The sequence below is a fragment of the Nomia melanderi genome, chromosome 5 (assembly GCF_051020985.1).
Source record: "Nomia melanderi isolate GNS246 chromosome 5, iyNomMela1, whole genome shotgun sequence".
Lineage (NCBI taxonomy): Eukaryota > Metazoa > Arthropoda > Insecta > Hymenoptera > Halictidae > Nomia > Nomia melanderi.
Genome location: NC_135003.1, coordinates 11833285 through 11847481, shown reverse-complemented (window position 1 = coordinate 11847481; position 14197 = coordinate 11833285). Strand labels below are relative to the sequence as shown.

General features: G+C 44.6%; 1 protein-coding gene and 1 long non-coding RNA gene across 20 annotated transcripts in view; one reads left to right on the top strand and one right to left on the bottom strand.

Annotated features, from left to right (window-relative positions):
• Window positions 1-923, top strand: part of LOC143174526 (uncharacterized) — a 59808-nt gene extending 58885 nt beyond the window's left edge. For both annotated transcript variants that reach the window (XR_012998618.1, XR_012998617.1), the window contains exons 3-4: window positions 234-380; window positions 509-923. This is a non-coding gene — a long non-coding RNA (uncharacterized LOC143174526). The remainder of the gene's footprint in view (window positions 1-233; window positions 381-508) is intronic.
• dlg1 (MAGUK family member discs large 1) overlaps window positions 1-14197 on the bottom strand; it is a 660262-nt gene that overhangs the window by 75807 nt on the left and 570258 nt on the right. The window lies entirely within an intron of this gene.

Below are 14197 nucleotides of genomic sequence, written 5' to 3'. Positions count from 1 at the left end.
GTGTATTTTGGAAATTCCGAGTTGCGACGCGTGTATGTTGTATATTTCGGTGTTTCGAATGGGTTTCGGGGATCGGCTGGAGTCTTTATTAATAAAGACATCCGACCTTATCGAACCTATTCGCGAAGATGATTTCAATAACTGCTCCGCGGGAATTGTCATTTCATTTACGTATCCAATTAGCGATCAACTGATAATTAAATCGACGCGTTTCTTCGTTCAATGTGATTTAGATAAGACGGTGCAAATAAGAGATTCTTCGAGATGAAAGAAAACAAAGTGTCGCTGATACTCGCGTGTTCGGCTTATTACAACTGCTCGGCCGACGTATTTTCTACGCTGTGAAACATCACGCGGGGAGTAATCGAAAGGAAATGACGGTGAGATTTTACGAGGCAGATACCGAGTATGTGACGTAACGCTGCGTCTCGGCATACTTCGCAAGGCCATCGCCCGCCCCTCTAATTGACTTCTGACTCCTTAATTACGCTCATTATTCTTTTTCCAGAATATGAATGGTTGCGTTTGTAAACACGCAATGAATCATCCGATCATGGAACTATCACGAATAGGTACTTCGTGCATCTATCAAACATTCCGAATATTTTTCCAATTGATTCACAATTTTTCGAATTCAATTGAAAACTGTATATCACCGCATAACGAAACATGCGCACGATCAAAGATGAAAATCGAAGAAAGACGCTAAGCTGGCAAAAGCAAAAATGCCCAACGTTCTATCTTTAGTCTAAACAAAGGCGATAGGAAGGCAACCGGATGTGTCTGGATTTTGTCACGCAAGTCAAGAGACTTTTCCCCAGGCAATGCCATAAACGGTCTTGTAAAAAGAAGCGGACCCGAACTTACTCTTCGGTGTTCCGTATCATTCGCATTCGTGAACTTGAAAGAGCTAGACGTGTTTTTCGAAGCCGTTATAATAAAGTCACACTGTAAAATATATACTGTTTCATTATTTAATTACCCATTTACAATAGCCGCCAATGCAAAAGGAATTCCACAAGATCAAGTTCCTCGAAGGCTAGCTGGAATCAATTTTCTCGATTTCTCCATCACGAGGTGCCGCGAGCGCAGCGCGCCGCGCGCAAGAAAATTCCTCGACAAGAATCGCGCCGGGTCGATCGCGCGTGTTAGCTAACGGCGGCCACTATAAACCACAGATTTAGTTCACGGCGAGCCTAAAATTCACTTCGGTTCGTTAACGCCCACGCGGGTAACACGATCGGCGGGTCCACACCCCTCTCGTAAATTCAGTATCCGCGCTCGTGGGTACGCTCGCGTTATGATATACGGGTATAATTTGATCGAGCCCGAGAGAGCCGCCGACCTAATTCGACGCGTTCCCTCGTGAAAAGGAACACGTGCGCGCGAAAACCGGTGAGAGCCGCTCGGCAAACAATGCGGCGCGCGACGGAATCGTCGAACACTGGCCTAAATCGTCCAATTAGGAGAATTTCCATTATTCCCTTTTTTCACTAATTCACTATTATTTTCTATGTACTTTTGCGTTCTAGAGCGAGTATAAGGGAAATCAAGTTGATAGGAGTGTAGTAGTCTTCTACTGTCCAATTTTGATGATTCGAGCGTCAAGGGAAGACGGAATAACTTTGAATTACAGAGGCTTTTGAGTTACACTGGTTCGATTTGTCGAGGATTTGAGTCATCGAGGTTACCATATGTTCAAATCACAGAGCTTTCGACGCATCAAATTTTCAAATGATCAATTTATCGAATTTTCAAATTACAGAGCTATCGATCTATCGAATATTCAAATTACAGAGCTTCCAAATGAGCGAATTACCGAATTTTCAAATTATCGGGTTATCGGGTTTCCGAGTTGACAAGCTTCGAATTACCTAACTCCCATTGTAATATAATTACATTGACAAAATTCTTAGCTTATTAATGTATTCCTATATGTATACGATTCAATATCCCTTTCATGATTATCAATGAATGTAATACCAAAATTCGCTACGCGTTTGTGTAGCGTTTACAGTATACGTAACGTTTACTAACATTTCTATCCTTTACCTTCAATTCTGGATTTTCCGTCTGTTAATTGCACGCTCTAGACCATTGCGCGCCGCCTCCCGGACTTTTCAGGATCTCTCCCTCCGCGTGCGACGAATCCCAACGACGCGTCACGCCGGCAACTTCCGCTCGGCCTCCGCAAATATTGACACCGTCGTCGATGCAGGTGCACAGGCCGACACTCTTCGCGATGCAACTGTACGTAGATATATCTGAGTGGCCGGTTGCCGCGGATATTACGCGGTGAAAATGCTGCGGCTGCTTCTTGTTTAATGACGAGCCATCCACGGACACTCTCAAGGCAACAACTTCAAGAAAATATTTTTCCTCCGCTGAGAACTGTTCGACGAAGAAATTTCCCTACCCAATGTTTTCTTTTGCTAAATTCACCAATTATTTTACTCCACACTTGGCTAAAAATATCCTTCGACCTTTACCGTGTCTCCTGCTCGAAGGCATTTCCTTTTGTTTCGGACCACACGCTGGACGGAAAATGGTTTCGGATTCTCCATGTAGATCTTGTCAAAACGGGTTTGTTTAATAGAACCACAGGATAAATTTGTACGATTGTCTCTTGATCTCACGAGCTTTTCAATTGTTTACTTGACTTGGATGGATCTGGTTTTCTTAGCTTTTTAGATAGATCTTGGAGCGTTTGTAAAGAATTCTTTGATCCCTTGAAATTCTAAAGACGAGAGACTTTGAAAGTGTTGCCTTGATTCGTTGCTATATTTTTTCGTGGAACAATTCTTCAGGTTTCTCTTTGCTGTGTAATGAAAAATTTATGGCGAAGTAATAACCTTTTATTCAATGGAATTCCTCGACGTCCCAGTTTCTTGGTCACTAGAATTCTTGGACCCTTCAATTATCTCTTGTCTAAGGAAATTTCCCTTGATGTCGTAGTTTCCTTATGAAGTCAAAGATTCTTTGAAACTTTCAGTTGTCCCGAAGTTTAACTATCAATTTTAAGCTTCTTTGCCAAGCGCGTCTAGAGAAAATTGCGCTTCCGCCCCTCTGTCGCAGACTTAATTTACAATATTCTCTTTCATTTACTATCAAAGATAAAGTTATGAAATGCTAACTCGTGTTTCCGCGTTCCGCGTACTCCTGTCGGTCGAACCGATTAATCGGAAATATGATTTTCCTCAATTCCCTCGTGAAAGGTAAATAGAATTCTTCGACACTCGCGTAAGCTTTTTCATCGCACAACAGATGAATCATGACCTGTCCACAAACAGTTCGCTAATTATAATCTCTTACTCACACCGTAAAAGAGAATGTCATATACTTTCCACAAAACTATTGATCATAATCTCATTCTTTTTGTACTACCAAGAGAATCATCTGCTTTCTAACAAATTGATCCTTTAATAAACTTCGTTCTCCATTTTCCAAAATCTCCCAAGTTCCCCACAAAACTCGCAGTAGTCTAATCCGGTGAAAATTCCAGGTCTAATTCATTACTTCCCGAAAGCGGGGTCGAAGCACAATTATCCAAACTTCTGATGAGCAACTCACGCCCGAAGTTCATCGCGCGGAGCGCCGATTGCTTGTAAGCCGCGTATTACCGAGTAACAAGAACCACCGGGAAGACACCAGCGTCTAACGAACCCACCCCCTCGGCGGTGGCAAAAACGTCACTGACAATCGGAACTGTCGAAAGACGAGCGGACGCGGGACAGGCGTACGCGCGCCGATAATTCGAGTTCGGCGAACGGAGACCTTTCGAATGCATCCGTGCACGAATAACGCCGATTCGCCTGCGGATCCGCGAATCCGAGCGTAAACTCCGGTTATCAACCGGCAAGACGTGTCCACAGAGGACACGTCGTGCACTCGCGTGGCAGGTATTAATAAACAATATTTACTCTTATCACTGAGCACTCGTCGACTCGTTATCGACCACTGCACTGGTGCCACGGTTCACGTCCTGCGATTCTCGCGCGAACGAACACGCTTGCACGTGATTCACGATGACTAGGCAGAGCTGGGCAAAATTTGGAGAAAATATTGACGGCATCCAACGGTTCGTATTCGAACAGTTTACGTACGGTAATAATTTCGAACATACTACATATTTATATATGTATCATTCTTAGCGGTAAATCAATTATCAAATCAAAACAGTACGAATATATCATCGCTCAATTTTTATTCTACAAACGAAATATTTCATTCTCGAATTCCAACGTATGTAAAATTGATACGAAACATGTATCGCGTACTATTTAAAATATATTACCCAGGACTGCTGGACGACGTTTCGCGCGATCTAGCCGATTGATAACGGAAACGAGAAACCACGTAAGAGTGAAACACAGGAGGTGATTAAGCCACGTTTCAGACGAGAAACGGAGGACGAAAAGTCGCGTTCCTTTCCGTCTGGCCCGCGTCGTTTTCTGACTCGCGCGTAAGGCTTGACACGCCTCTTAACGGAGAGACAGAAATCGAGGAAAGGGAGAGGGAAGAACCGCGGCGATTACCGATGCGATTCGCGTGTCCCGCGCGACGATCGACCTCCTAGATCGACGGTGTTCCTCGGTTTTTCGCGCGGACTCCTCGTTCCGCGAGGAAATTCAATCGCAGCCCGCCCTCGTCACGCGATCTGGGCTAATGCCGTTACACGACGGCACTTCGTGTGGGTGGATCCCATTGAGGGATCGCGTGTTGATGGGCGCTGGCTCGTGTTTCGTTAAGAGCGAGTTCGGATTCGATTTATTCTTGAACCCTTCGAACCGATGGGCGCCTAGGTTATCGCTCGCGTGTGCGAGCGGCGCAGTGATTTTCTCGGTCGAAGGATCTTCTTGATGCCGATGCTTCGCGATGATAAGTAGAACCTCGATTGTCCGATTCTATTCAGCGACCGGATAAACGAACACTCGGGAAAACATTCATTGAGGAAAACGGGATTGTACAAGGTATAATCGAAGAATCCTGATTTCTAAAATTTGCAGATGACAGAAACGAACGATCCAGTTCGGGGAAGCATAGTGACACGGTTTATAGAGATCCTACTGTATAACAATGACCAGTTTCTATGTTGGATGTAACAATTGGAAAAACTTGTGTCTCTCATTGAAGGAATCTTATAATAAACAGGATCACGTTGATATCCCCGATATTTACGGTCACGCGAGAAAACTGTTCACTGCATTTTTATCACTGTCTTTTATTACACGGCTGCGAACTATAAATACGACGGTTTACTATTTTCTAAACAGTGTGTTCAGGTGTCCATGAGTACCGGAGACACTTAGTCCACTCTGTATACGCAGATTGCTATATTTGAAAGGGGAAAAAAGACGAAACAGCCTACTCGCTATCGATCATGCCCGAGGAGGCTCCAATAAAAGTGCTCGAATCAACCGGCGACATTAGAGAGCCACGCGAACTTTCTACTGTCTCGCCGTTATAATAACGGTATAACGAGTGCAGCGGCAGCGACTCGCTTACATTTCTACGTCTATCGATACTGGAAGAATAGCAGGAAGTCGACAACCGCGACGGCGGTCAAATACGAAACACAAGCGGCCGCCGGCCGGAGCGTACTGCCAGATGATAAGCATTCCGACGCGTCCTTTGAATCACGTAACGAAGACACGTAGCCATCGACCACGCCATTTCCCTTCCACCGACGACATCGTAGACTACCCGTCACGGTGCTTCTTCTCCTTCTTCCTTTTTTCTTTTTTTTTTTCTATATATGCAAACGCGCGACGCGCGGAATGATTCATTCGCAATCGAACGCGCCGTGTTCCCATGGGTGTTCCGCGAAGCATGTGTTTTATTAAAGTGCACATAAAAAGAATCGTAATTCCAATCGTTCTTGAACTATGTTTAGAACCGACGAGTGGGAATCGTTGAAATTGTACTGAAGATCAGAGGTTCTTGAAGATCGGAGACCGGAGATTCTGGATTTGGCAATGATTCCTTGGAAGATTGGAATCAATTTTGAACACTTATTATCGCGATGAATCAATTATATGTATTTTCGATCACACGCGGATGGAGCTATGCTAGTTATCAGTAAAGTCTAACGACGAGAGCGATTGCGCCGAAAGAAAAATTCAACGGAATGCGGGTCGGGTTGGGAACCGACGATAAATTCTCAAACGGAGTGGGTCCATAAATTCTGAATGTAACAGAATGTTCTCCGCGATGATAATATTAGACACACGTGCGATTTTGATTAATAAACGTCACTGGAAACGCTCGGCCGTCGCGTCGGTCGAGTGAATCAACGAATCGTGAGTCACTGTCGCGATCCGAACTCCGCTAGACAGACGGTTACGACACCGAGGGGATTCGTTGCGACAGTTTTCTTAACCTTTCCTGAGAAATTCCATAGCGTGAATGAATAACCGGTGTATCTTAAAATAAGAGCATCACATGCACGTGATCAGCGACGCGTTTGGCGCCTAACGGTGCACTGTTGTTCCGACGAACCTGCTCCCGCGATCAGTCGCGGACGTCTTTGGGTCACCATCTTTCACGTATAAACAAGAATATTCTATTAATCCCATAGGAAGCTCAAAGGAAAGTTCACATCAAACATTTTCCGTTGCGACAAAGCTGTTCTACTAACTGAACCGCGTGACACTGTAAAATTCTGCATCGCCGCGGAGAACGGAATAATAGACACGAATACTCGAGAATCTGGGTTACCAACAGGAGACTTAATTCCTTTAGGATTAAATAACGACATTTTTCCGCGAAGAATACTTCTTTTACAAGGCAAATAATTAAGATGCTTTTCTATGGGCAGCTCTATCTGTCCCATTACCGCGTCCTCCAAAGCCGTTCCTATTCATTATACAGGAAACCTCGGGATTCCGGTCCAGATGAGCCTCCGCCGAGCGACGAATTATAATTAGAAGGGAACAGAAGGTCGGTACTGAACGTAACACGGGATCGTATTGTTCCTCCCCCTCCCCGGAGCAGCTCGTCCGAAGGAGTCATCTGCGCGCCAGAAACGACACTGTACGCGTTTCGTGACACAGTTCGCCGCGGCGTTGCGCATTAATCGCATAACCGTTCTCGTTGCGCAACCGTTCCTTCCATTGTGCCCTCGAATTGCAGCAGCTCGGCTCCGCTCGGCTCGGCCACCGTGCGCGCGGCGATGATCGCCGATATAATGCTCTTTTGTCTTTCTTCGGCGCACGCCGCGAAAGTGCGAACGCGCGCGACACCCGCGACTCGTTAGACACGCCGCATCCAGAGAACAACCGAACGTTTCCACGCGTTACACACTTACAACGGCCTTCCCCGTTGTTCCCGTTTCTATTGTGCCCGGAATAACTGAGTTACGAAGACGCGTCGCAATAAAACGCCCCGTAAATTCCATTGTGGAACGCTGATACCGAAGCCCGCTCTTATTCCTGCGACTATTTTTCGAGGTGCAGCATTCTGGGAAGCGTATTCCTCGAAGAGACTTGGGGAAAGATGATCGAAACCTATGGAACGCAACGATTTCACGCGTATTGAATTTCACAAATGATATTTGGTGGATTCTATGTGGATTTTCATTGATGGAATGGAATTTCTAAGATGCGAATGGGTGAACAGCAATTTTTCTAGGAATAATAGAGTAAACTGTACTCCAATCGTTTTCAGACGCAGAGTTAACCTTTTAGCTACAGTAGAATTTTGCGTCAACGCGTATTTCTTAGGAAGTGTATTGAAAGCATCGAAACACTGAATTGAACTAAATTGAAGCAATTTAAAGTAAGTTTTAAAGCGCCTTTAGACGCCAACAATAACCAAAGAGTTAAACATAATTTACTAGTCAAAAATTGTTTTAAGCCTTCTGCAATCACGTAAGAATTAAAGTTCAAATATTTTGAATTTTACGGTGTGTGCATTCAACAAATTTTGGATGCCGTAAATACTATTATATTATTCTACTCCAACGATCACAGTTCATCGAACATTGACACGAAATAAAAATATATACGCCCCGAACTCTATATATATTTTCTATCCCCCGAACATTTTATTGCTGACTTATTCAATAAAATTCTACATAACACGGTGCCTCTACTCTTCGATAAATCCTGAACAGCGCTGCTACAGGTCCCGCAGCAGCTATAGCTGCACCAGCATATCAATCGCAATCGAACGAAACGATCTCGAGAGGTCAATTAATTTCACCTTAGCTACAATGAAGCCAGATAAAAATCATTGTCGGAGGGAAGCCGTTCATACAGACCCATTCCCAACTCCTTCAAAATAGATCTACCCCATCGATCTCTCTAGTATACAGTTATTTACCACCCGGTGCCGTTCCTCTTCGACGTCGCGTCACAGCAACTGAAAGTATTAGGTACCGGGAAAAGTTCGTGCGGTTTTCTTATTGGCAGTGAATTCGGATCCGATTTTAATCAGTATTTCACTAGTTTAACGAATGAAATTGATATTGGGGGCAAGTTATGTTTATGCCGTTGCTATTAAATCAAATAGAAGTATTTTGTATAAACTCTGTGTTTAACCCTTTCGTCCTTGAATATGTATTCTTCCCTTAAATCAAAGAGAGAATCTAGAACAGTTGCTTCTAAATGAGATCGAAGCTCTTCAGTGAAAGAACTAAGAAGTTACCAACCAACTCGAATCACTATAATTCATTGAACTAAACGGTGACTGTTTGAAAACACTTTTATATTATAAATGTCACCCAATGCACTGACATTCGACAAGATAAACGTGCTATAACAATAACGCAATTTAATTCAATAATTCAGTATTATATCTTTTTTCGTTTCCTGTATTTTGCTTCGTGAAATCGTGTGGCATTCAACGCGTTAAGAACCCGCACGAAATTTTTCTGATACCCAATATTACTCAGCGCCAGCGATGATTCTATATATACATAATTAAAGAGTTCACGGTGAGGATGCAACGGGGACTGCCGGAAGTAGTTGCGCGGATCTCGAGCTTTCTTGCTGCGTAACAAAGTTTCGACGGACGGGGTTGTTTCCCGGCAACAGCCTCTTCCAGTTCGCTGAACAAGCTGTCGAGGCGCAGTTATGCCCGAGCCAAATCAGGATCTCCTTCGCCCGACGAGGGTTAATTTCGTTATCCGCCAAGTGTTTGTCCACTAGGGTCGTTGTCACGGAGACGAACGAGCGCCGTGTTCAACGAAATTTTAACGTCTCCCACCCCCGGCCGCGCCGAGATAATTGTACGGTGTTTGCGTGCTAGCCGAACGCGACGCGGAAGTAACAGGTACAACGCGAAACGAGACGCGCCAATTCGCTCGATAAACTTTCTGGATTGGTCGGAACAAAGCGCACGATGAATTCCGCGGGATACAAATCCATTGTTCGATTCGGCAGAGGCGAGCTTCAAAGGATTGAGCTGGGAGTATCGCGTGTAACCGACGTCCCTATAACAATAACATTCCTGGGGGAATATCCGCGAAGGACCCGGGATACCGTTTCCGCGGAATGAATTCATGGATTGCGAAACTGTCTGTTAAAAATACTACGAGGGAAATAAATCACGGCTGTAAAAGGCGGCGTATCAATCGGATTCCCGTTCGATACGACGCCGCGCGTCGTCCCTGATGAAAGAAAAATGTCGATGTATTGTTCCAACCAATGAATTTCTGTGGACAGAGTTTGGGTACAGGAATTCGTCGTCTAGAAACATATAATTCTGCGAGTGAAGTTGTTTTACTAGCGGTATGTTTCGACGCGTCTGATTGAATACGCGTGTCCCCTATTCAGAGGATTGTTTCGATAAAAATACATTTCTACTAAATTCTGATCTGTGTAGGAAAGGAAACAAAGAGCTTCTTAGAAACAATGTAATATATCATTACCTTGTTTACAGTACCCTATAATTAGGCACAAAGTAAGAAGCCATTAGTAGAAATTCACTAAATTCAGATCACTTCGCCAAGACCAAGATTTCGCAGCACATCTCAGTAACAATAATCCACAGCTGACATGTCCGCGTTGACAAAGTTTTAACTCTTGGCCGAGTCGGGTTGTCTACAGCATCGTCCAACGTGTTCGCGGAGGTTTGCTCTCAAGAGGGGTTTAGACGGAGAAGTTCGCGACGGGTAAACTTGTTTAATGAACGAGCAAGGAGTGTCTGTCCGCGGCCTAGCAAATCGTCGGCCAGCCTTGGGAGTCAGCGTCAAGCTGGAATTGCCGGGCAACGAGATTCCGCTAACTTCGCGCGAAATCATAGTCGCCGAATGGATCTTTTCATCCCTGTGTCAGAAGCTGGGCTCGCTGTTTCGCGATGCCTCGCCACGGCAAGCAGCCCGCAACTGTTCGAAACTTATCTAATGTAATTTTGGCACCGCCCGGGCATCGAGGTGGACACCGCCGAGGTCGCTGCGGAGCGGTTATCTCGCAGTTCTCGGGTTGTTAAGCACATACAAGCGACGGATATTGTAATGGGAAATTGATGTCCAGACAAGGGCAACCCCCCCATATTTTTCCGCGAACCTTTATCCCCTATCTCGTCGATGGCGCGGAAAAGTGTTCAGACAAGTGTCCGGGAAATGCGCGACGAATGCATTCGGGGCCGTTCGCAAACGGAATAATAATACGGGGATACTCGCGACAGAGGCGGGTTAGGAATAAGAAGACTCCAAGGTGTTCGATTTTGAACGGTTCGTTATCGGAAATACTGGAAGTTGTAGATATCAATCCTTTGCATTTGGAAGTTTCTCATTAGAAATATTTAACATTTTTTGACGAGACAAAGACGATATTCCTTGAAGCTGAGTCGAAGGGAAATAAGAAGTATATTGTGGGACAAAGCTATTTATTCCAATATTTCACGTATCGAGGCATTATATAAAGTTCGACATTACCTTTCTACTTTTCTAAATAGACAAAGACGATATTTTTTGAAATTAACTTAAAGAAAAGCCGCAAGTAAATTGAGAAACAGCTTTCTTATCCCAATATTTCACATACCGATGCATTATACACAGTTCAATATTACATATCAAATTTTATAGTTTTACTGCGTCAAATCAAGTGGTGGAGTGCGAAGGGTTAGGAATTTCGAAAATCGTGCAATGTTCAATGGAAAGATTCGGAGATTCCAATGAGAAGATACCGTAATGCAGAATCGAAAGATTAGAGATTTCTCTAAGAATATTAGGTCTTCACTTCATTTTTTCATTCCTCCGTATTATCGTAATTTTGTCTAAAATTCATGTCGTTGCTCAAAAGATCCTAAACTTTCAATATAACCATCCTATGCGGCGCTTGCGTAACGGAACGAAAGGTATCACCCAGACAAGAGCAAGAACAATGACCATCGGATTCCCTTGCAACTAAAATATACAGCCGACATTTTTATATTTCCCAACGATCCGCGGAGAAGTTTCCGCGCGACGAAATGAAATATCGGAACGACCGGGGCAGTGTTATCGGTTTTCAGAAAACATAACCGTTGCGAACCAGTGCGGGGCATTCTCGCCGAACGGAGGAAAGCGCCGGTTTCGTGCTTGCCGCGCGCAACTGAAAACTCACGGAACGGCGTTCGGCCGTGATAGGAGCGTGTACCGAAAGCGGGATTCAAACATTCCGCGGCGGTAACGCGATTAAAGAGAGAAACCGGGAATAATTCAGGCGCGCGCCGCGCCGTTACTGTGGCCGTTCCAAACCGAAACGCCGTAAAAATTGAAACTGCGTGGGATTACATGTTTATTAAGGCGACGCGCGCCGCTTTGTACGTTCCGCACGTAACCGTGAACCCGTAAAGTCACTCGTACCGGAATAAAGGGCACGTGGGTATCCTTTTACTGCTGACGATTCCATTCCCGCGTGGATTACTGACAGATGTTCTCGTTGTCTATTTATTTGCCGCAGTTAAAAAGAACCTGAACGCACAGCCGAAGATACCACCGGCTCGCGATGTCGGTGGAACATTACCCGAACGAAATTTAATCGAGCAATATTGATTTCAGTATCTTCATTGGTGAATTATTAAAAGCATTCAATTAAACTTGCGTAATTAACCGAGACGAGAGCGACGCCCAGGGAAGTTCCGTTTAATTTACGTTCGAATGAATTAATATGATTTCTGTCCCGCGATCTTTCCGTTTTCATTAGCGTGCATAATATTGACTTTGATCTTCGAATGCGAATAACATGTTATTTATTCTGCCGGGATGCCTATATGTTAATAGCATTCCAGTTTGATCTCGTTTACGCTAATTAAGGACGCGATCGTTTAGAAACATCCGACGGTAAACGTTAAATATGATATTCATCAGTTAGAAACAGGGAGCATGTCATACGTATCGAAGTAATCAAAAACCAACCGGTATAATAGTTGGCCCGCGCGAAGTGTAGGAACGTATTTAAATTACCGGCTGGTAATTTGAAGTTGTCCGAGACTTGTTGAAAGTTGTTCGAGATACGGCCGAAACTATTTGAGTTTCGGATGAATACATGTTTGAATTTGAATTCGAATTGGGATTTGTTGAAGTTCTGGATGAATATTGATTCCGGGATACGCGTATATTGACTTGTAGCTGCGGTCGCGCGAAAACTGATTGGTTCCGACGAAGAACGTGATTACGAAACTTTTCACTGGAACGAACCATTTGTTGCAACTTCGTGAATATTGACGTATGTTTATTGAAACCGTTTTCTCCTTTTAATACACACTACTCGGCTTCAAAGCTCCGAAGTCTTATCAAATTATCGCCCCGCGCGTTCGCGTATTCGTGCTAGTGAAAACAGCTTGGCGCCTAGCATAGCGAAAGGCGGGGAACAAAACCAAAGCGAAAGCTCGTCGGAACGCAAACCTCGGTAGACACGGCTGTCAGAAAAGCTCGAGTGAAATTTCACGGCGCAAACGTGTTTAAACGGACGAACGGGGAAGAGCCGGGAGGAAGAAGTAAGGAACGTATCAAGCGTCAGGGGAGAAATTTTCATAGCTCATTACTGAGCGCCGACACGTGCAAAACGGCGCCAAAGAGGGGGAGACGGGAAAGAAAGAAAATGACCATCCTTTGAAGTCACGGTCCCGCTTTTCAAATTATACCGGAGCGAAAATGCGAGACGAAACCGGATCCTTTCACGTGACAAGACCAGAATAACGCTTAACTCCCTGTCCCGGGATATACTTTCGCGGTTGCACTGGTTGGAACTACTTATCGTTAATTAATTCGTACGTTTGATTTCCTCTAATCTATACAAATCAGTGAGAAGAGAGATAATATTTTCGTCGAACTCGAAAGAATCGAATAGCTATCCAACAAATTTTCTAAATGAAGTATCGAAAAAATGGAACTGAAAGGTGTAACTAAATTCCTGATTGCCATGCGTCTTAACCCTTCGTGGACGAAGATTCTTTGAAATATGAAAAACCTTCAGCAAATGAAGTCAAAGTATATATTGATTGCTTATTTGATAGCAGACAAGGAAACTACACGCTGATCTGTTGCTGTTCGAGTAATTAAATCATTTGAACGACTTAGTCTTCTCAATATGAACGTTTCATCTCGCTGAAATGTTGACATTCGTCCGCAAAGGGTTGGAACTGTAAATAACGATACTGATAATATTCATTTCATTTCCTCCGAGTAAAGTGCAGGATTGTGTTCGTTGCAAGTATGTGACGTTAGCAGCGTATGCGATAAGACAAAGGGTTAAGGAGTAGTCACGAAGGAAAAGGGAGCGAGCGGAGTGACGACGAGGAATGTAGGGAAAGAGAGGGTGGCGCGAGGGTGGCAAGTGGCGGGCTGGGGCGGAATAGAGAAAGCGACCTGTCCGTGGCAAAGTTCTCATTTCGCGCGGTATCAAAAGGGCCGCAGGTGGTGTCTGCGTTCGCCTTCCGCGCCATTGACAGGACGGATCCTTTTGTTTCTCGCTATAAATCAATATCCGCAGATTGCTGCTGTCGTGGGCCGCGCGGTCGATGACGTGGATTAAAACGGGGGATGTTGATCTTTTCGGATGGCGAACGGCTGACGGGACGGGGAAAAATTACCGGCCCCATGTCGTGTTGCTTTCGCCATCACGCGAAGTTGCGTCCGCTCGTTGAGTCAATTTTCCGGTCCAACGGTGAAACTAATTAAGGGCAACCAGCTTAAACGGAATTGAAAAAAATCTGGAGGCTGGAACGTGCGGTTTCGAGCGCGAGAGGCTGTTGATCGGTATTATTCGCG